The sequence below is a fragment of the Tursiops truncatus genome, chromosome 10, assembly GCF_011762595.2.
Source record: "Tursiops truncatus isolate mTurTru1 chromosome 10, mTurTru1.mat.Y, whole genome shotgun sequence".
NCBI lineage: Eukaryota > Metazoa > Chordata > Mammalia > Artiodactyla > Delphinidae > Tursiops > Tursiops truncatus.
This window is the reverse complement of record NC_047043.1, coordinates 101,069,069-101,091,916: the sequence shown is the minus strand read 5'-3', so window position 1 is coordinate 101,091,916 and position 22,848 is coordinate 101,069,069. Positions and strand designations below refer to the sequence as shown.

At 47.2% G+C, this 22,848-nt stretch overlaps 1 protein-coding gene and 1 long non-coding RNA gene across 2 annotated transcripts in view; one reads left to right on the top strand and one right to left on the bottom strand.

Moving 5' to 3' along the window:
• The window catches only part of RAB7A (RAB7A, member RAS oncogene family), a 93,898-nt gene that overhangs the window by 8,580 nt on the left and 62,470 nt on the right, over positions 1-22,848 (top strand). The window lies entirely within an intron of this gene.
• LOC141275713 (uncharacterized) lies at positions 11,941-18,369 on the bottom strand. Its single transcript, XR_012323940.1, has 3 exons — positions 17,930-18,369; positions 15,010-17,444; positions 11,941-14,544 (listed from the first exon to the last, which is right to left on the bottom strand). It is a non-coding gene; the product is annotated as an uncharacterized lncRNA (long non-coding RNA).

Sequence of the window (22,848 nt, the reverse complement as noted above, 5' to 3'; positions counted from 1 at the left end):
AAGAAGTTGAATGCAAGGAAAATCAAAGGCTGCCCAAGAAAGGAGATGTAACCGTAGTACACTGCTTGGTTGTGCAGGTAATAATATTTCTATCGTGCTAATCATATGAGCAGTATTTATTGAGAGAGTCCACCTGTCAACTCAGCAAGCAAGACAATTATGGTTACAGAACAACATAACACATTATCAGCTTGGCAGTGTAAAGTTATAGTTAACAGAAGTAGACAGGTGGCGGGGTGAGGGAAGGAAAAGGTAGAGAGCTGGAGCTCAGGTACGGCCGGCGTGGAAATTAAAGAAGAGCTACAGACAGTAATGAAAACCCTTGGAAACAGTGGAGGAGGGTGTAAGTGAATTAAATCCTCACGCAAAGCAGGAAGTCAGCGTGCCATTCATATACCCAGAAATAGGATCAGCGTGTTATTTAGAGCTATAGGGGTAAGCACCAGCAAAACAAACAGTTGAGAGTGACTGCTCTGAGGGGCAGCCTTGGGGTCAGGAAGGGGTGGAGCAGTTGGCTTTTATTTAAGCCCTTCAGTACTAGTAATGTTTAACCATATGCATATATTGCTTTGATTAAAAAAAAAACCTTAAAAACTATTTTAAAAATCAAATTGTAGGGTAACATGTAATCTATGACCCTGTTTTTAAAAAGAAACTAAACCCCAGCAAACCATGCATCTGTGTATAGATGATTATCTGAGCCCAGAGAAATATGTGAAGGATCGTGCTTGTGTCTGGGAGGTGGCAGCAAAGGGTGTGGGAGAAACCTTCACCTGTCCTCCACGATCTGTTGTCTGACTTGACCATGGATTATTTAGGTAAATGTTTTGCCTTTATCATTCTCTCTCTCTCTAAACCACTTGAGAGTGAATTGAAAACATCTTTGTGTTTAACCTCTAAATTCAGGGTTTATTTCCTAAATTCAGAGGCATTCTGGTAGAAAACCAGAGTGCAACTATCAAAATCTGGAAATTCAGCATTGATACAATCCTGTTATCTAATTTACAGCCCGTATTCAGGTTCTTCCATTGTCCCAATAATGTTCTCTTTTTTTTTGCGGTACGCAGGCCTCTCACTGTTGGGGCCTCTCCAGTTGCGGAGCACAGGCTCCGGACGCGCAGGCTCAGCGGCCATGGCTCACGGGCCCAGCTGCTCCGCGGCATGTGGGATCCTCCCAGACCGGGGCACGAACCCGCGTCCCCTGCATCAGCAGGCGGCCAATAATGTCCTCTTTATGGTGGTGGAGGTGGTGGTGTTTTCCTGGTGTAAGATCCATTCCAGGCATTGCATTTTGTTTTCATGTTCCTTAAGTCTCTTGATCTGGAACAGTTTCTTAGCCTTTCTTTGTCTTTTTCGACCTTGAGGTTTTTTAAGAGCAGAGGCCAGTTATTTTGTAGACTGTCCCTCAGTTTGGGTCTGCCTGATGTTTCCTTCTTATTACATCCAGGCTTTGCATTTTTGACAGAAATACTATATGTGATGTTGGGTCCATCTCCGTTCATCTTGTCAAGAGGTCCATGGTGTTGCTTTATGCCCATGTTGCCAATGTTAAGTGAGATCATTTGGTTACAGTGGCAGTCCACCAGTCTTGCTCTTTCTGACTTACTTCACCTAGTATGATAATCTCTAGTTGCATCCATGTTGCTACAAATGGCATTATTCTGTACTTTTTGATGGCTGAGTAGCATTCCATTGTCTGTATGTACCACATCATTTATTTATTTATTTGGCTGTGCTGCGTGGCATGTGAGATCTTAGTTCCCCCACCAGGGATTGAACCCGTGCCCCCTGCAGTGGAAGTGCAGAGTCTTAACCACTGGACTGCCAGGGAAGTCCCGACCACATCTTTATTCATTCATCTGTCATTGGGCATTTAGGTTGTTTATAAATTTTATTTTTTTAATTGGTTATTCATTTTTAAAATTTTATTTATTTTATTTTTTTGCACCTGGACAGGGACTTGAACACTGGGCCCTCAGATTAAAAGTCTGATGCTCTAGGAGACTTCCCTGGTGGTCCAGTGGCTAAGACTTCATGCTCCCGACGCAGGGGGCCCGGGTTCAATCCCTTTTCAGGGAACTAGATCCCACATACTGAAACTAAGAGTTCACATGCCACAACTAAAAAAGAAGATCCCACACGTAGCAACAAAGATCCCACGTGCTGCAACTAAGACCCAGTGCATCCAAATAAATAAATATTCAAAAAAAAAAAGTCTGATGCTCTAGGGGAGTTCCCTGGTGGTCCAGTGGTTAGGACTCGGTGCTTTCACCGCCATGGCCCCAGATTAAGTCCCTGGTGGGGGAACTAGGGTCGCACAAGCCACATGGCTGGCCAATTAAAAAAAAAGTCTGATGCTCTACCGACTGAGCTACCCAGGCATTCTCCCAACGTGTATTTTTAAGCTAGGCAGAAATGACAAGGAAGCACTTTAGAAGAGGGTTTGGTAAAGGCCAGCGTCTGGAACCCGCTGTCCTTCCTGCTCATCTGGTTCCCCAGGCCCCTCGGTCATCACTTGCCATCACTCCTCTATCCCATCCATTTCTGCCCTGGATATCTTCAGAGGCAGTGCGGGCCCTGTGCACAGTTCTTCAAACCTGAGGCCTAGGAGATGCTAAGGCAGTGGTTCTCAAACTGTTGTCGTTTGTTTTTAGGCCACAGCATGCGGCTTGCGGGATCTTAGTTCCCCCACTAGGGATCGAAGCCGGGCCCCCTGCAGTGGAAGCACAGAGTCCTAAGCACTGGACCACCAGGGAATTCCCCCTCAAACTGTTTTTAGAATGTAAAACAGATGAAATGGAAGTTGTTTGGGTTACAGAAGAGCAGTGAGCTGCAGCCGTGCCCAGAAGACCTTCGCCTTCCTTGCTGGCTGGCTTCTGAGGCCCTCAGCTGGCGCCCTGGGACAGCGTTGGAGCCTCGGGCACAGGAGGCACACCGATGGCCACTGGCCCCTCGGGAGGGCTGGCTAGAACAGCTCTGACCCTGAGACCTGGGCCACACGAGTCATCGGCTTTTGAGAAGGGACTCTCAGCCTGTGCCCAGGCAGCATCCCAACCCCCCACACCATGCCAGCTGTACTTTCTCGTTTGTTTTCCTGGGATATCGACTGCAGCCCAGAGAGGAGGCCAAGAAGAAGCATGAGAGCCCCAGCAAGGGCCCCCCCTCCCCTCTGCCCTGAACCTGAAGGCGGCTGCTTCCTTCCAGCCTGCACCCTGGAGGAGGCAGCCTGCTCGGATGTCCAGGCCACACTTCCTGAGCTCTCCCTGCAGCACACCAGCCCCATCAGAGGGGAGCTGGGAACGTGGTGGATGACCACAGCCGCCAGGAGGAAGTGGACTGGAAGAGTTCTTCACTTCTCCAAAGTTACGCTTACTGGTGGCTTTCGGAGTCTGTATAAGGTGGGGGTGGGAGTGGGGTGAAGACCATACCAGCCAGGAATGAATCCCAGCTTTGTTACTGACCACTAGTAGCCATGTGACACTGACAGGTCATTTCAGTGTTCTGATCCTCACTCTCCATTCTAAAGTGGGGGCAAAAATTAAGCAACTCCTACTGTTGTCACAGGGACCAAATGTCATCTTGCAGTGGGGTTTCCAAATCTTAGAACTGGCATGCCACCTGCATGATTTTGGCCATATCTTCATGCCAGTTTTACTATTACTTACCTAATTATCCCCCCAGTTGGTTTGCCTTTTAAACATGTCCTGAAGAGATACTGCTCATGAAATTGGGTTTGTTTCACATGTTATGTTTTCCTACTCTACCTTAAAATAAGTAGACAATGATTAAAATTTAAAACGTTCCTGTGTGTACCACAGTCGGGTAATGGATGCAGAGTGATGGCCCTGCTCTCTGCTAACGAACCACCAGCAGTCCCCCTCCCCCACCCTCTCCCCAGAGTCTCCCATTTAACTTCATGGCTTTGTTTGTAGGGAAGTGAAGGAGAACCCAAATCTCTGTGACGATAGGTATTTTAACTCCTTCCCTGTGTTGTTGCAGACACTCAGTTGGCCTGAGCAGTGGCTAGGGTTGTACAGCCCTTACCTTTGGGTGTGGAAGGAGGACAGATCTGTCAGAAGCAGGATCCCTGCAGCGAAGGCTGTGTCTGTGCTTGCCCTCAGCTGCTCTCAGAAGTGGTCTGTTCTCCACTGAGGCAGGCCAGGTCAGGGGAGCTTTTTGGTGGTGGTGGTGGTGTCCATGCTGCTTTTTGGGCATAACAACAATAGGCTGTCCAGAATGTAAGCCAGAGCCTGGACTTGAGCCACATTTTAGGTGGATGTGGTTGAATAGTCAGGTTTTTTTTGTTTGTTTGTTTTTGTTTTTGTTTTTGTTTTGCGGTACGCGGGCCTCTCACTGTTGTGGCCTCTCCCGTTGCAGAGCACAGGCTCTGGACGCGCAGGCTCAGCGGCCATGGCTCACGGGCCTAGCCGCTCCGCAGCATGTGGGATCTTCCCGGACCGGGGCACGAACCCGTATCCCCTGCATTCGCAGGCAGACTTTCAGCCACTGCGCCACTAGGGAAGCCCGAATAGTCAGTTTTAACGGCAAGCCTCTGCATTGATCAGAGTTCAGTTAGAGGAAACAAGCCATTCTACCAATTTTAATCAGAAAGGGATTTAATCCAGGGCGTTAGATGCTTACAAAGTCATTGGAGGGCCTCAAGGAATGTCTCTGAGTGGGCCTTCAAGAATGCAGCCAGAACAACACAGCAGAACTGGCCTACCAGGGGAGCTGCAGCCTCTCCCACAATCAGGAAAAGGGGGCATCACTGGAGCTATGTTCCAGATATAAGGGAGCCTCTGCCATGGCTGCAACTCTCTCAGTCTCTTAGTTCACACAAAGCTGAATTGCTGGGCTTCCCTGGTGGTGCAGTGGCTAAGAACCCACCTGCCAGTGCAGGGGACACAGGTTCGAGCCCTGGTCTGGGAAGATCCCACATGCCACAGAGCAACGAAGCCCATGCGCCACAACTACTGAGCCTGTGCTCTAGAGCCCGCCAGCCACAACTACTGAGCCTGTGTGCCACAACTACTGAAGCCTGCGTGCCTAGAGCCCATGCTCTGCAACATGAGAAGCCACTGCAATGAGAAGCCCATGCACTGCAACGAAGAGTAGCCCCCGCTCACCACAACTAGAGGAAGCCCACGTGCAGCAACAAAGACCCAACACAGCTAAAAATAAAATGAATAAAATAAATTCATTTTTTTTAAAAAGCTGAATTGCTGCTGAAACACAGTGTTTCCCTGGCTGTGCTAGCCAGCAGTAGCAACTGGAGAAGCGAAAAGATAACCATGACCTCACTCCTAGCTGCGTCAGTGCACTTAACTGGTGGAGCTAATTCATCCAGAATTCTAGCTGCAAGGAAGACGGGGAAATGTAGTTTTCAGGTTTCTGGCCTCAGCCTGTGAAGGCACACAAGGAAGTTGAAATGGATGATGAGAACCAGTTCACATACCACCACAGTCGGACAAGTGATGTGCCTTCCCCTCCAAGACCTGGGCCCAGCATCATCTCTAGCCACCATCCACCCTGTGTTCAGTTGAGTTGCTGGGGTGCCTCCAACGTTCAGTGCCTTTGCTCAAGATTTTCCCATTGTCAGGAAGGCTCTTTCTTGTTTTTTTCTGGATGAATTTGGACTTCCTCTTCTTAGAAGCTTTCTCTTTCCTCCTGGGAGAAGTTTGGTTCTCAGCTTCTATAGCATTTTGTGTTTTCCTTCTGTAATGATTTATTTACATGTTTGTCTCCCACACCAGACCTGGTAGGCAGAGACTAGGTCTCACCTGTCTTTGTTAAAACAGCTGAGCAAGGTCTGGGCCAATTCCTTTTAGCTCCTGGCATATAAAAAGAAGAAGACTGAAACAGGGTAGTACGTTTTCTGGTACAGTGTAAAGGTTTCAGTTTACCAACCTAATGCTTTTAATATAAAAATGATGATGCAGTATAACTGGGGCATTTTTAAAATAAGTACAGAAAAGGGCTTCCCAGGTGGCGCAGTGGTTGAGAGTCCGCCTGCCGATGCAGGGGACACGGGTTCGTGCCCTGGTCCAGGAAAATCCCACATGCCGCGGAGTGGCTGGGCCCGTGAGCCATGGCCACTGAGCCTGCGCGTCCGGAGCCTGTGCTCCGCAACAGGAGAGGCCACAACAGTGAGAGGCCCGCGTACTGCAAAAAAAAAAAAAAAAAGTACAGAAAAAAATTAAATAGATAAATCTGTAGAACATAAAAAGTATTAATTCATTTTTAAAAGGTATTGGAAACTGTAGGAGAGAATGCTGATTTTGCCCCAAATCAGTTCTCTACTTTTCATGTTATCATGACCCTCAATTTTTAGCTGGATATATGGTCAGCCAGATCAAATGCTACATTTCCCAGATTCCCTTGCAGCTGTGTGAGCCATATGATTAAGCCTGGGCTATGGGGTGTGGGACCAAGTGCTCTGTGCACTTCAGGTCCCCTGAAAGGGAAGAGGCCTTTTCCAATAGGCAGTCAGCCACATTGGGCCATGCAGACCTGGGCACCCCAGGGACAGTTGAGCAACAGTATGTATATTTGAAGCCTGGCTCCTTGATACTGCAAAGCTGGGCTATTAATAGATGAGAAAGAAACCTGTCAAGTACACAAGCGTTCTGGTTCTATTTGAGCAGCTGAAAGTACATCCTGATTATTCCTGGTTTGCAACTATGCAGTTATATGATGAGCACCGCTGTCTTGCAGATATGACTTAATCTGTACACAGTGTACACAGCATTAAAATCCTAAATGTAGCACCTGTTTGTGAATGTGTGGTGCAGGTGTGTTCTTCCTGAGTCCCTGCAATAGGGAGTTGGGCCCAGAAAAGACATTTACTGTGTAAAACAATTAATCATCTAGGAGGTCATATGTGTTTTTTACTCTGTCTCAGGTGTTCTTTTGGCAAGGTAGCCTGTTCCCAGCTTTAAAGGAGTTTCAGCAAGATATAGAAAGCTCATTTCATGGAGATGTTCATCACTGTGAAATACTGGAAATGAAGTAATAATAAATCGACATGGGAGGGATTAAAGAAATATTCATTTAGTCAAAGGAAAATTGCAGGCATTAAAATAATGACAATTATGTGTCAAGTATAATATGCTTTGAAGTTATGCTGAATCAAAGAAGATTATAAAATAAGGTTCAAACTGGGAATCCACCTGTGTCAGGAAGTGTGTACACAAAAAGAACAAAAAAGTCCTGATCACCTACTGTGTGCTAGGCCTCCTGCTGAGTCTTAAGGATACACAAATTAATAAAACATGGTCCTAGGCTTCCTTAGTGGTCCAGTGGTTAAGACTCTGCACTTCCACTGCAGGGCACAAGTTCAGTCCCCGATCAGGGAACTGATCCCACATGCCGTAAGTGCCATAAGATCCCACATGCCACGCAGCCAAAACAAAAAAGACATATGGTCCTATTATGGCTCTCTGTTATGATACCTGCACCCAGTGATGTGCAGTTAAATTCTTAAAAGCTGCCTGTCATTTGTGGGTGGGGGAAAATATTTTGTAATTTTGCCAGTTTCTGTGGTGTAAGCGTTTCCACCGTGGCTGATTTCAAGCTACCAATGGAACTTCACTGAAGGAGGGAATTGGGAAGAGATGTACACAAGTGGCTCTTCAGAGTCAGCACAAGCTGGTTCCTGCATGTCCCTGGAGCCTTCCACCACCTAATGTCTACCAGTCAGGAGATGGCTGTTAAATAAACAATAACATATTCATAGAATGGAATACTAATCAGTCATGAGAAGATCATACTTTGGAATAATTAGTCATATTTGAAAAATGTCAAGGTTTAGTTTCAAGTTTCAACACAAGCAGCTGTGAGTGAAAATGACAGTGTGAGTGAAAATGGCAGTGTGAGGATTACAAAAATTGCTTCCTCCATAAAGTCAACCAGAAGGTTGGCAAAAATTGTCAGAATCAACTTTCTGAGAAGTGTGGAAACTAGCCAAGCTCTTGAAACAAGCTGGAGAGCACTTATTCAAGAATAAGGGTGAACACTACAGATTCAGTGCAATGCCTTTCAAATTACCAGTGGCATTTTTTACAGAACTAGAAGAAAAAATCTTAAAATTTGTATGGAGACACAAAAGACCCCGAATAGCCAAAGCAGTCTTGAGGGAAAAAAACGGTGCTGGAAGAGTCAGACTCCCTGACTTCAGACTATACTACAAAGCTACAGTAATCAAGACAATATGGTCCTGCCTCAAAAACAGAAATATAGATCAGTGGAACAGGATAGAAAGAGATAAACCCATGCACCTATGGTCAACTAATCGATGACAAAGGAGGCAAGGGTATACAATTGAGAAAAGACAGTCTCTTCAATAAGTGGTGCTGGGAAAACTGGACAGCTACATGTAAAAGAATGAAATTAAAACATTCCCTAACACCATATACAAAAATAAACTCATAGTGCTTAGAGACCTAAATGTAAGACTGGACACCATAAAACTCTTAGAGGAAAACATAGGAAAAACACTCTGTGACATAAATGACAGCAAGATCTTTTTTGATCCACCTCCTAGATTAATGGAAATAAAAACAAAAATGAGACCTAATGAAACTTAAAAGCTTTTGCACAGCAAAGGAAACTACAAACAAGACAACCCTCAGAATGGGAGAAAATATTTGCAAACGAATCAACGGACAAAGGATTAATCTCCAAAATATATAAACAGCTCATGCAGCTCAATCTTAAAAAAAAAAAACAACCGAAACAAAAAATGGGCAGAAGACCTGAGTAGACATTTCTCCAAAGAAGACATACAGATGGCCAAGAAGCACATGAAAAGCTGCTCAACATCACTAATTATTAGAGAAATGCAAATCAAAACTACAATGAGGTGTATCACCTCACACCAGTTAGAATGGGCATCATCAGAAAATCTACAAACAACAAATGCTGGAGAGGGTGTGGAGAAAAGGGAACCCTCTTGCACTGTTGGTGGCAATGTAAATTGATACAGCCACTATGGAGAACCGTATGTAGGTTCCTTAAAAAACTAAAAATAGAATTACCATATGACCCAGCAATCCCACTACTGGGCATATACCCAGAGAAAACCATAATTCAAAAAGACACATGAGGGCTTCCCTGGTGGCGCAGTGGTTGAGAGTCCACCTGCCGATGCAGGGGACACGGGTTCGTGCCCTGGTCTGGGAGGATCCCACATGCCACGGAGCGGCTGGGCCCGTGAGCCATGGCCGCTGAGCCTGCGGGTCCAGAGCCTGTGCTCCGCAACGGGAGAGGCCCCAACAGTGAGAGGCCCGCATAACGCAAAAAAAAAAAAGAAAAAAAAGACACATGGGGCTTCCCTGTTGGCGCAGTGGTTGAGAATCTGCCTGCCAATGCAGGGGACACGGGTTCGAGCCCTGGTCTGGGAAGATCCCACATGCCGTGGAGCAACTAAGCCCGTGTGCCACAACTACTGAGCCTGCGCATCTGGAGCTTGTGCTCCGCAACGAGAGGACATGACAGTGAGAGGCCCGCACACCGCGATGAAGAGTGGCCCCTGCTCGCCGCAACTGGAGAAAGCCCTTGCACAGAAACGAAGACTCAACACAGCCAAAAATAAATAAAAATTAAGAAAAAAATACAACATACTGAAATTAAAAAAAAAAAAGACACATGCACCCCAATGTTCATTGCAGCACTATTTACAATAAATAGCCAGGTCACGGAAGCAACCTAAATGGCCATCGACAGACGAATGGTTAAAGAAGATGTGGTACATATATGCAGCCATAAAAAAGAACAAAATTGGGTCATTTTTAGAGACTTGGATGGATCTAGATCTGTCATACAGAGTGAAGTAAGTCAGAAAGAGAAAAAGAAATATCATATATTAACGCTTATATGTGGAACCTAGAAAAATGATACAGATGAACTGGTTTGCAGGACAGAAATAGAGGCACAGATGTAGAGAACAAACGTATGGACACCCAGGGGGAAAGTGGCGGGCAGGTGGTGGTGGGATGAATTGGGAGATTGGGATTGACATGTTTACACTGATATGTATAAAATGGGTAACTAATAAGAACCTGCTGTATGAAAAAATAAATAAAATTCAAAAAAAAAAAAAGGGTGAGCAGTGAGTGTTATGACATTTTAACTGGCCCTAGAGTCATCCTCTGTTCTCCAGGTCCACAGTAGCCTTTAGAAATAACAGCCTGCATTTCTGGTGCCACATGGCAGCTACCAGAGGAAGAGGAGTGGAGCTAGAACTCATTAAAGACACATTCTAAAATGGATGCCATTATTTGATCAGTCTGGTGGTTCCCTGGAAGCCCTCAGTTGCAAGGCTACCTTGGAGCTCACTCAGTGTGAAAAGTCTTCTCTCTAGAGGACATTTTTAAAAGAACAATTACAGGCAAGTTTTTTAACTATGTGATTGTTAGAGGCAACAGATAAGAGTTGGGTCAAACAGTAGACCTGAAAAAAAAAAAACTTTAAAGTTTAGGGAATAGAGTTCCATAAGGGCTTTGGAAGCTTTGACGCATTCCGGGAAGTCTGGATGGTCGTGCACACATGTGGGTCTGTGTGCCCAGGGATGTGCACTTGCTCAGAAAAGAACTGAGAAAACCCTAAGCTCTCACCTTTGTTGACCTTGAAGCATTGCCCACTCAGGAAATGAAGTCTAAGGTGGAGTTGTAAACTGCCTGTCTGCACCCTGAAAGCCTGTCCTAGCCACACTTACAGCCCCTTGGCAAAGAATGGGAGATTTATTTGTTCCAGGCATTTAAAGAAATCTCTGTCCTATCATTAGCTGACCATTAACTGAATAGAAACTTCAGTGACCTTATGTGACAAAGAATACAGACAGTATAGAATTAGCTCAGGGTAGTTACTTAACTACTACGACAAGCAGTAATGACAACAGACCTTGGGGACGGAGAAAATCATATTTCTAGAGCTGTACATTCAGTTATTTAAAATGTCCAGTTTTTACCAAAAATTATGAGAACACTTCCCAACTCATTTTCTGAAGTCAGAATTACCCTGACACCAAAACCACACAAAGACATCACAAGAAAAGAAAACTACCGGCCAGTATGTTTTGTGATCGTAGATACAGAAGTCCTGAACAAAATGCTAGCAAACTGAATCCAGTAGCATCTAAAAAGGATACACCATGACCAGCTGGGATTTATCTCAGGATGCAAAGCTGGTTGAACATATGAAAATCAATTAATGTAATATACCATATTAATTGAACAAAATGGAAAAAAAAAACACATGAGCATCTCAGTAGATGTAGAAAAAGCATTTGACAAAATCCAATACTCCATATGATTTTTAAAAACCACTTAACAAAATAAGAACAGAAGAGAACTTCCTCAAATGGATAAAGGGCATCTAAGAAAAATCCATGGCTACCATCATATTTAACGGTGAAAGAGTAAGAAGTTTTCCCTGAGATTAGGAATAAGACAAGGATGTCTGCTTTCATTACTTCCTTTCAGCATTGTTCTGGAAGTTCTTGCCAGGGCATTTAGGCAAGAAAATGACATAAAAGGCATTCAGATTGGAACGAAAGATGACATGATCTTACATATAGAAACTCTTAAGGAATAAATACACAACACACAGTGCTAATAAACAAGCTTAGCAAGGTTACTAGATACAAGATAAATATACAAAAAAGTTCTGTATCTGTGCACTAGCAATGAAGAATCTGAAAATGAAATTAAAATTCCATTTGTAATAGATTGAAAAGGATAAAATACTTAGGAATAAATTTAACAAAAATGCAAAATTTATACACTGAAAAGTTCAAGACATTGTTGAAAGAAATAAAGAAGATCTAAATAAATGGAAACACACCTTGCACTCATAGATTGGAAGACATAATATTGTTAAGATGATAATCCACTCCAAACTGATGTATAGATACAATGCAATTTGTATCAAAACTCAACTGCCTTTTTTTTTTTTTTTTGGCAGACACTGACAAGCTGATCCTAATCTCTTGGAAATGCAAGGGACCCAGAAAAGTCAAAACAACCTTGGAAAATAAGGACAAAGTTGGAGGACCTCACACTCCCCAATTTCAGAACGACTGCATAGTAACAGTAATCCAGACAACGTGGTACTGGCATCAGGATAGACGTGGATTAACGGAACCGATCAGAGAGTCCAGAAATACACCCATACATCTACAGGCAATTGATTCCAGCTAGGGTGACAAGCTCATTTAATGGGATCAGAATATTCTTTTCAACAAATGGTACTGGGACCACTGCAAGAGAATGAAGTTGGATCCCTAACGATACCATATACAGAAGTTAATTCAAATTGATCAAAGGCCCAAATGTAACTGCTAAAACTGTAAAACTTTTAGAAGAAAATGGGGGAATTCCCTGGCAGTCCAGTGGTTGGGACTCCACGCTTTCACTGCTGAGGGCCCAGGTTCAGTCCCTGGTCGGGTGGCTGGGATCCTGCAAGCTTCGTGGCCAAGAAAACGTAGATGTAAATATTTACGACCTTAGAGCACACAATGGTTTCTTAGCTATGACATCTAAACCTCAAGCAACCAAGGAAAAAAATTAATGGGGCTTCAAATTTTAAAACTTTCATGTGTCAAAGAACACTGTCAAGAAAGTGAAAAAATCCACAGAATGGAAGAAAATATTTGCAAATCATATATCTGCTGAGGATGTATTACCCAGAATATATAAAAAACACAATAAGAAGACAACCCAATTGAAAAATGGACAAAGGATTTGAATGGACGTTTCTCCAGAGAAGGTATACAAAAGTTCAACAAGCACATGAAAATATACAAACTTCATTAGTCAGTAGGAAAACGCAAATCGAATCCACAATGAGAAACCACTTCACACCCACTAGGATGAGTACAGGAAGAGAAAAATGGGCAATGACAAGCGTTGTCCAGGATATCAGGAAATCAGAACTCTCACCCACTGCCGGTGGGAATGTAAAATGATTGGAAAGTACTTTGGCAGTTCCTCAAAAAGTGATACGTAGAGTTACCGTATGACCAGCCAGGTTTATACCCAAGAGAGTTGAAAACATAGGTTCACAAAAATGTGTACGTGAGTATTAATAGCAGCATGATTCCTAGTAGCCAAAAAAGAGAACAAATGTCAATCAGCTGATGAATGGATAAACAAAACGTGTCTCTCCATACAGTGGGATCTTTCTCGGCCATAGAGAGGAATGAGCACTGACGACACACCACAACACGGAAGAACCTTGAAAACGTTAGTGCTCAGACGCCAAAGCACAAGATCGCATATATATGCAACTCATGTGTATCCGTATATGTAATATCCACATACTGCATATATGCATTTATGTGCAGTGTTCAGAATAGGCAAATCCATAGAGACAGACAGTAGGTCACTGGCCTCCGGGGCTGGGAAGGAGGGAATGGGGAGTGGCTACGAATGGCATGGAGTTTCTTTACGGGGTGAAAATGCCCTGGAGTAAGTGGTGCTATTTCCACACCCTGTGGATATACTAAAACCCACTGAGTTGTACACTTTAAAATTGGTGAATGGTAAGGTTTGTGGAATATGAACTATATCTCAAATAAACAACAAGTAGGTTACAAAATAATGTTTCATCTAAGTGGTAGGAAGGCAGCCTCTAAAATGACCCCAGTGATTTTCATCCCCTTGTGTCTCCCTTGGTCTTTGGTGCGGGCCAGATTTAGGGACTCATAGCAAACAACACAGCAGAAGTGGTGGAATGTTGCTTTTGACGTTCTAAAAAGTTCTAAAAAGATGGAGCCTGTCCATCACCCTTCCTCTCACACGCATCCCTCGCTCTGGGGAAGTGGCTCCAGGCCCCGAGCAGCTCTGTGGAGCTCCCGGGTGGGGAGGAACTGCTGTCTCAGACAAGCCATCGCAGACCTACGCCTGCCAACAGCCGCAAGAGTCAGCATCCAGGTGGGTCCTTCCCCCGTCAAGCCTCGAGGTGACTTCAGCCAGCACGTCAACTGCAGCCACGTTACCCCTGGATTCCCGACCCTCGAAACCATGAGATAATAAAGGCTTGTCGTTTTCAGCTGCTAAGTTTTAAGGTGATTTGGATATTTTCTGAAGATAACTACCGCAGTGTGTTATATCAAACATAGACAAAAGACACAAATGACGTATACCACATATTGTTTTACCAGTTGTCTCTAGGTGGAATGATTGTTGGTGCCTCATTTTCCTATTCACAGATGCCTGATTTTTCTAAAATGTTCATTAATGAACATATGTTGTTTACATAATCAGAGAGAAAGTGAAAGGGATAGCTGATTTCAGGATGCTTAGGAAGCATTTGGTGACATAAGTGCCTTTGGTATAACATTAGGTAGACTAGGCAGTATAAAAATGGTCCATAGGGAATTTCCTGGCGGTCCAGTGGTTAGAACTCCGTGCTCTCATTGCCAACGGCCTGGGTTCCATCCCTGGTCGGGGAACTAAAATCTCAGAAGATGCGGTGCAGCCAAAAAAAAAAAAGTCTGTATACTGATATTATTGCATAAAAATTCCATCTGCATCTGGACAAAGCCTGGAAAAGAAAACTCAAAACAGTTAGTTCTTTGGAGTCTCTGTTTTGAGTATCAAATTAATTGTTATCACGATGTTTAATTATTGAGTTCCATTCAGCGGAAACATTGAAAGTAAAGAAAGATCCCTGAGGCAGAGTGGAGGCCAGGCCCCAGTAGGAGGGTGGAATCGTGGTGCGTGCTGTATGGGATGCAAGGTCAGGCGTTGGAATGGAACAAAGGATGAACCCAGGAGAGGAATAGGACACCAGATGGGTGGATCCTGGTGCCTGGTTTAATGAAAGGGCAGAGAGAGAGATGATCCAGATAACTGTCCCACACTTGAGATACCTCCAGAGAGCACGGAGAAGGGAAATGAGGTTACTCTCTCAGCATTATTAATAACAGCCTTCCCCCACTATCCGAAAGTAAAGCGTTCCTAAGAAACCTTTCATGAGCCAAATGGCGTAAAGCGAAGGAGCAGTTACCTTAGGACACATCTTGCTCACAGATGCACAGAATAAATCTGGATAAGATGCTTGCAGACACAGTTTAAAGCTTGTGGCTTGACGCTGAGCTGCTGAGTGTGGCTCCTGGGGGAAGGGGCTTGGCGGGGCCGCTCCTGCTGCTGAGCGCGTGCGCTGCCTCTGTGACAGCTTGCGGCAGAACACACGATGAACACTACTTCTGCTTTTCGCCTTTGATCGTAAAAGTGAAAATCCTCTTTAGAGAGCTTTTGGTTAGTGAAAACAGGTAGTAACGTAGGTCTTTCGTGAAAGCGAAGTGGCATAAAGCGAACTTCCAAAAAGTGGGGAATACCTGCGTTAGGTTATTTTGAAAGCTTGACGTAACAGTTTGTGTTCTGTTTGCCTTGTTTCTTCCAAGAATGGAATACGGTCCTGGCCTTTTAAGTTGCTCACTAGTGCAGTCAGTGGGAGAGGAATGTCTAAACGGTGTGATAGTGGTCATTAATATTCAAATACTGTCCAGATATTCAATGCTGTTCATTAATACTCAGATTATCCTCCTTTCAGGGTCATAGTAAGATCATGCTTCCCTGCCTCATGGAAGTTGTTGTGACCAGGTGACAGGCTTTGTCTAAGGAAACATGAATGGAGGCATCATGTTTTACATGCGGGCAGGGGCCTTGAAGAGGCAGAGCAGGAGTTTCCACGTTTGCGCGCTGGAACAAACACAGCAGCGGCTGGTCTGCAGTGGTGGAGGCTGGCGCCATCGGCCCGGGTTCCTGAGTGAGGACGAAATTAAAAAACAGTCTGGTGGTGGATACACAGACCTACGCAGGGGATTCAGTTACGTAGCACACAGCATGCACGCGCATGGGCGTGCGCGCACACACACACACACGTGCAGAAAGGAGTACAAGACTGAGGAGCTCTGAGTACGACCAATGTCCGTGTCGTCCGCTGAAGAGCTATAGCTTTGCAAAAATGTCACCCTTGGGGGACATTCAGTAAAGTGCTCAAGCCGTCTCTCTGCATTATTTCTTACACCTACATGTGGATCCACAATTAGCTCCAAAAGAGAAAAGTGACAAAATTATTCGTTTTCCGGTTATTTTCCAATCTTTCTGAATACCTCAAGGAGAAATTCTAAGTGTGATAGCAGTGCGTATGTTGCATTTCTCTGACACTTGCAAATGCACATTTTGAACAAAGGAAGAGCAGGCTTCCTTCAGCAGACAATATCTAGTTATAATTCAATAATGCTTATTTTCATTATGCTTCTTTTGCCAGTTATCTTCTATATATATCAAGAGAGACTCGTTATCCCCTTATGATGGTGATATAAAGTTTTTCTTAAAAAAAGTTAAAAAAATTTCTAAGTCAACTCCCTTTCCATAAATAGCAGTGTTGATGGCATGGGAAGATGGTTTGCAAACAATGGAATTTGAGGGAACACAGACCCCCTGGGAAAAAAATGTAAAATTAAAAAAAAAAATCAGTGTTAATTGGTTGAAGAATCTCAATGTCTTATAATATAAATATGAAATATGCTCTGGGTAGCAGATTTCTTAATGACATTAAAAATTTTGAAGTGTAACATACATAGGAAAAAGCATTCAAATAATAAGTAAGTGTATAACTCAGTAAAATTCTCCCCAAGTGGAGTATAAATGCCATGCAATTCCAGTCTATATTCTAGCAGAATTTTTTGGGGTGGAAATTGACAAGTTGATTCTAAAGTTTACATGGAAATGCAAAAGGCCAACAATAGCCAAGGCCATCCAGGAGAGGAGGAAGGAAGTTGGAGGGCTCTCACTGCCAGATATCAGGATCTATAATGTAAGTATAGTGATTAGTGTGGTACTGGCATAAAGACGGGTAAACAGATCATGGAACAGGACAGTCTAGAAATAGACCCGTAAATACCCAGTCATCCGATTTATGCCAAAGGTGACACTGGAGAGCAGTGGGGAATGGGCCATCTTGTGAACAGATCTTTCAGGTCCCAGCTGCTCCGTGAGCACTGCCATCTCTGTTGGGCCTGCGTCCCGCACAGGCCGTGTGTGAGTTTTCCGCAGAGCCCTTTGGGGCCGTCCCACAGCTCAGGTCCGTGATGAGGGAGGGCTGACTCAGGTTTGAACTCTTCCTGCCCCTCTGGCTCATCCTCTTCAGGTGCCCCGTCCCTGGCCAGCCCTCCTGGCTGCGGAGCCAGTGAGGGAGCTGTGGTCTCCGGCCTCCACGTTGGCCCCCGTGATTCTTCCCGCCGGGGTTCATGTCCTTCCGTGGTCCCCTCTCCCACCGAATGGGAGCTGACCTGTGTGACCAGCTGAGTTCTGTGGAGGTGATGACACAGGACTTCAGAGGCTCGGTCCTATCCGACGTTCCAGCGTCTACCTCAGTTCTTCAGATCGTTTTCTCAGGGGGAAGCCAGCTGCCGTGTTGTGTGGACACAAACAGCCCTATGGAAATAAGCTTATTGGTCAGCACCGGTCGGCCAGCGTGTGAGCGAGCCCCAGGCAGGCCTTCAGATCATCCTTCACGGCTCTCAGCTGAGGCCCCAGACAGCACGGAGTAGAGATAAGTCATGCACGTGACCTTCAGTCTGACCTCCTGGCCCACAGGGATCATGAGATAAGAAATGACCCCAAGTTTATGGCCCTCAGGTTCGGGAGCGTTTAGTTTTGTCGTAGTAGATTGCTGATACAGAGGCTCAAGCCTGCTGCCCTTCGGACCAACCCCTTGACTCGGAAAGGCCTGCCTAGTGGCTTTACCCACGCAGGTTTGCAGGCAGCCGCCCTGCAGCCTCCTCTTTGAGCCCCTCTCCTGTCCCTGCCGGGAAGGCAGAGGACAGGATCCACACACCTGCTGCCCACGACGCAGAGGTTCCCTTGGGGAATGAGATGCCAGTCCGTCCTGCTTCCCCCACCCCAGCTTTACACCTCACCTTGGCAACGGCGGGGGAGGGGAGCCCAGTACTCTGGGCTCAGCAGCCCTGTGACTGCAAGAATTCCCTCTGTCCCCTCTGCCCACGATTCTGCTGCTGCTGCTTGTGTGGGTAGGGGAGGAGGGGAGCCGTCGTGGCGGGGCCAGTCCTGCCGCTTCTCTGTGCCTGTGCGCCCCCGTCTCAGCCGATGTCCTAGTCATCCGAAGTGTCAGATCCTCCATGCTCTTTGCCCTCAATTTTGGATCTTGGCTGTCAATACGAGGAAAACAGGAAAAGGCCCTGTTGACATCTGGATCAAAGGCATTCACGACCCACCACGACCCAGTCTTTGTGCGTGAGTTTCCTTACTGCTCCTGCTTCCTTCCCTTGAACTCTGTTCTCCAGGAACACTAAGCCGTCAGCAATTTCTGGAATGAGTTATGTCATGTGCTCTCTTTTCTCTAAACGTTCGCACCCAGCTGTCCCTCCCAAGCAGTCGCCTTCCTCTTGGCCCAGCAAGTTCTTAATCATCCTTCATGAGTCACCGCAGCACCTCCGGCTCTGGGAAGCCCTCCTTGACTACTCTGTCTCCCAGGCTACCTCAGGTGTTTCTCCTGGGCCGCCCCCGCTCCTTCACTTCCTGTACCCAGCGATCACCACGCTGTATCAGTGGCAGAGGCAGACAGCTCCCCAGCGAGGTTTGCTCTCCCTCTTCTTTAGTGCACAGCTGTTGCCTCACCTGCGCCCCTGTTCCGTAGGTCCTCATGCATCCAGGTGTGCAGCATGACTAGCTCTTACCAAAGTAACACGAGCAGAGGTGGCATGTGTCCCTTGCACACCCAGGCATCAAGAAGAAGATGTACCATCTCCACGAAGTTCTACCCCTGCTACCAGCTCTATCTAGACGATGGCGAGCCCCTTGGGAATGGTGTGGCCACAGGGGAGAATGAGCCCAGTCCCCACGTCAGTGTGTGGAGGAAAGCCACCTGCTTCTGTTTTGTTTGAGATCTGACTCATTTGGAGGCCTATTTGTTATAGCAGGTAGGGTTGCCTTCTGTAACACAGTACCGTGACGGTGTGTTTACCAATATATTCTTTTTTAAAAAAATCTTATTTATTTATTTATCTTTGGCTGCGTTGGGTCTTCATTGCTGCGTGCGGGCTTTCTCTAGTTGCAGAGAGCCAGGGCTACTCTTTGTTGCAGTACGAGGGCTTCTCATTGCAGTGGCTTCTCTTGTTGCGGAGCACGGGCTCTAGGCGCGCGGACTTCAGTAGTTGTGACACGCAGGCTCAGCAGTTGTGGCTCGTGGGCTCTAGAGCGCAGGCTCAGTAGTTGTGGTGCATGGGCTTAGTTGCTCCACGGCGTGTGGGATCTTCCCGGACCGGGGCTCAAACCCGTGTCCCCTGCGTTGGCAGGCGGATGCTTAACCACTGCACCACCAGGGAAGTCCCTACTAATATATTCTTGATGAACTAGCCTTAAAGGAAAGGGGGGAATTCTTTATGTGAAAGGAGAGGAGTAGGGGGATGGGAGAGCAATGAATTTGTCAGTCGTTCAGTGAATATTCGCTGAGTATCTGTCATGTCCCAGGCACTGTTCCAGGCGTTGAAATCACAGCATCAAACCAGGTAGACAAGGTCCCTGCTCTCAGGAAGGGGGAATTCTAGGAGGAGGGAGAATTTCCCCATAAAACAAGGAAACGAATAATTACAGGGGATCCTTGCTCATTGAGGTGCTTTGGAGACAATGTAACAACGTAACAAGGTTATATTGGCCCGTGAGGGCCTCCCTGTAGTGTCATTTGAGTTCAGTGGTAAGAAGGATCCAACCCGGAGAAGATCTTGGAAACGGGGGCAGGGGGACTGTCTGGGCCAGGGGAGCTGGATGGGCAGTGGCAGGGGCAAGCTCAGTGTATCTGGGAGCCGGAAGAAGCTGGTGCGGCAGGAGCGGCCTGATGCCAGGAGACAGGGAGGCCGGGGGCCGGGGTCACTCGCCACCCACTGCCCTGCTTTGTTTCTGTTCCCCACACTTATCACCATGTAATATACCATAATATTTTATTTCTTTATTTGGTTGAGCCGGTTCTTAGTTGCGGCCAGCGGGCTCCTTAGTTGTGGCATGCGAACTCTTAGTTGTGCCATGCATGTGGGATCTAGTTCCCTGACCAGGGATCGAACTTGGGCCCCCTGCATTGGGAGCACAGAGTCTTAGCCACTGGACCACCAGGGAAGTGCCTAATATACTATATATTTCGCTTATTTACATGGTGAAATTCTGTGTCTGCCACTAGAATATAGGTTACATGAAGGCAGGGATTTTTGTCTGTTTTGTTCTCTGCTGTCTCTCCAGTGCCCGCCACGCAGTAAGTGCTCAAGCTACGTTTGTTGAATGAATAAATAGATGAAAGATACAAAGGCCAGATGATGTAGGGCCTTGAAGGCCGTTCCGGGGGGATGGAAGGTGCACACGGGGGGCCCGTGTTGGTCAGGGAAGGCAGGACGAGACACCCACAGCTTGTCAGGATGGAGCCGCAGGAGGGCTTCAGTGCACAGCATAGGAAGAACGACGGGTGGAGGCGGGCGCCCCCCGTCCCCACAGTGCTTGTTAATCTGAAGCACAGAGTCTGAAAGAGTCAGGCGCAGTGACCCCGAGAAGGGGCACCCGCAGAGACGCGGTCCATGGGAGAGAACGTGGGAGGGCCACAGCTGCTGAGGGCGCAGCGCCTGCCTCCCAGCCCGTTGACTTGGGGTAGTGGGGCAGCTCTCCAGCAGTGGCTGCACTGACCCCTTGCCTCTGGCCTGGCCACCTCGCCCCTCCTAGGGTCGTTGACGTGCTCGTCCATCCTGGGCCGTGAGTGGGGCGGAAGTTGTCATCCTCGTGCCACAGAAGAGGAAACTGAGGCTGAGTTGTCACCAGGGCTCTTTTGGATGCAAGTGACAAACATCTACCTGAACTGCCTCGTCTTACCTCAGCTCCCCGGAAAACAGAGCCTGAGGCCCGGCTTCACGTGCTGCTGCTTTATGCCGGGTTCAGGACCTGGCAAACCAGGCGGGGAGCGGGAGGGAAGTGCGAGGTGAGTGTTATGCTGGCGTGATGCTCAGCAAGGACCGCCGCCAGGTTGACACAGGACGCCGCCACGTGGGAATTCCGATGAACACGAACGATGTTTTACTACCAGTATTTTTATTTGCTAATTCTGACAAACTTATTCGCACACGCCGTCCCCAGGAAGGCCGTTAGGAACAGCCACTGGGGAAGGTGGGAAGGTGACAGCAGACTCTCCTCTCAGCTCCCCACTTCCGGCGTCCGTCCTGTTGGCCAGTTTCCCGGTGGGGATGTCCACGACCTACGTTTCTGGGCTGCGGTTACTAGGGGAGCCGAGGCCTCTGAGCTTCCAGGCAGGTAGGACCTGGGCCCTGCAGCTGCTCGGCTCCATGGAGACCAGCCCCAGAGCGGCTGGGGCTCCCCAGTAAGCACGTGGGAGAGGCTGGGGGGCAGGGAGGACTCGGGCATCTCTGGATGAAGTGTCCCTGGTTGTGTCCCTCTGACGCGTCCCTGCCGCCCCACTTTAGCTCTGCCGCACGCGGGCTCTGCTCTCCAGGTGACAGGAAGCCCCCAGCAAGTCTAGGCATGGCTGACTCTTTCTCCTGGGAAAAAAGTCTTCCTTCTCCCAACAGGTCTGCTCCCTCCACCCCCCAAAAAAGACTGTGATGCTCTGGAGCTGCTCGAGTGCCCGTCCGTGAAAGGGTCACCGTGGGCAGAGGGCTGCAGTGCAGCCTTGTGGGCAGGAAGGCTCTGGAAAGCAGCCTGTGGCTAGTTGTCGGAGGAGCAGGGTCTAGGGTGATGTGTGGTTGTCTTTTTGTGGGCGTTCCACACACACACACAGCCCACTGGCACCTCCTGGAGCTCAGGGACTTGGGCTGGTTCATCTCTGTGTCCCTGTGGTCAACCTGGAAGCTGTGCTGTGCGGCATGTGGGATCTTAGTACCGTGACCAGGGATCGAACCCACACCCCCTGCAGTGGAAGTGCAGAGTCCTAATCACTGGACCTCCAGGGAAGTCCCTAATTACATTTTTAAAAATATATATATTTATTTTTGGCTGTGTTGCTGCGCATGGGCTTTCTCTAGTTGCAGGGAGCGGGGGCTACTCTTCATTGTGGTGCGCAGGCTTCTCATTGCGGTGGCTTCTCTTGTTGCAGAGCACTGGCTCTAGGCACGCGGGCTTCAGTAGCTGTGGCTCTCGGGCTCTAGAGCACAGGCTCAGTAGTTGTGGCAGTCCCTAATTACTTTTGAATGAATGGATGAGTGATCACATCTTAAAGAAAAGTGCCTGAAGCCACCACCCAGAAACCGACATGTAACTCTGGTCTCCCCCACATGTGGTGGAGCACCTTGGAAGTCACATTCACGTGTGAGTCCCCAGTGACCCAGAGAGGCGGGCTCATCAACACCATTTCAGAACGAGGACACTGGGGCCCAGGGAGCTCAGAAGAGTACCTCAAAGGCACAGGGCTCCGGCTGAGTGCTGGGCTCAGGGTGGAGGACCACCCAGCCTAACTCCTGGGCTAGTGAAAACTGCCAGGGGTGGAACCCTTGAGCCAAACCATCTGTGTTTGAATAGAAAATCTCAGAGAACTTTATCAATCATGCAAAGCTGCACCACACAGAAAAATTCAACATTTGACCCTGCGTTGAATTGGTCAGACATGTACCCAGCGGGTGCTGGGCCATTGAGGCAGGCCAGGGCAGGTGCTGGTCCCCAGGCTGGACGAGGAGGGAATGAATCAGCAGACATCAAGCAAGCAGTATCCTGGGGCTGCGGCGGGCCTGGACGGGCCATGGGTTGCCGTGGGAACAGGGGAAGGGCCGCAGTGAAGCAGCCTGTGAAGGGAGACACACCTCACACATAGACACGCACACGCTCTGCTTCAGACCCT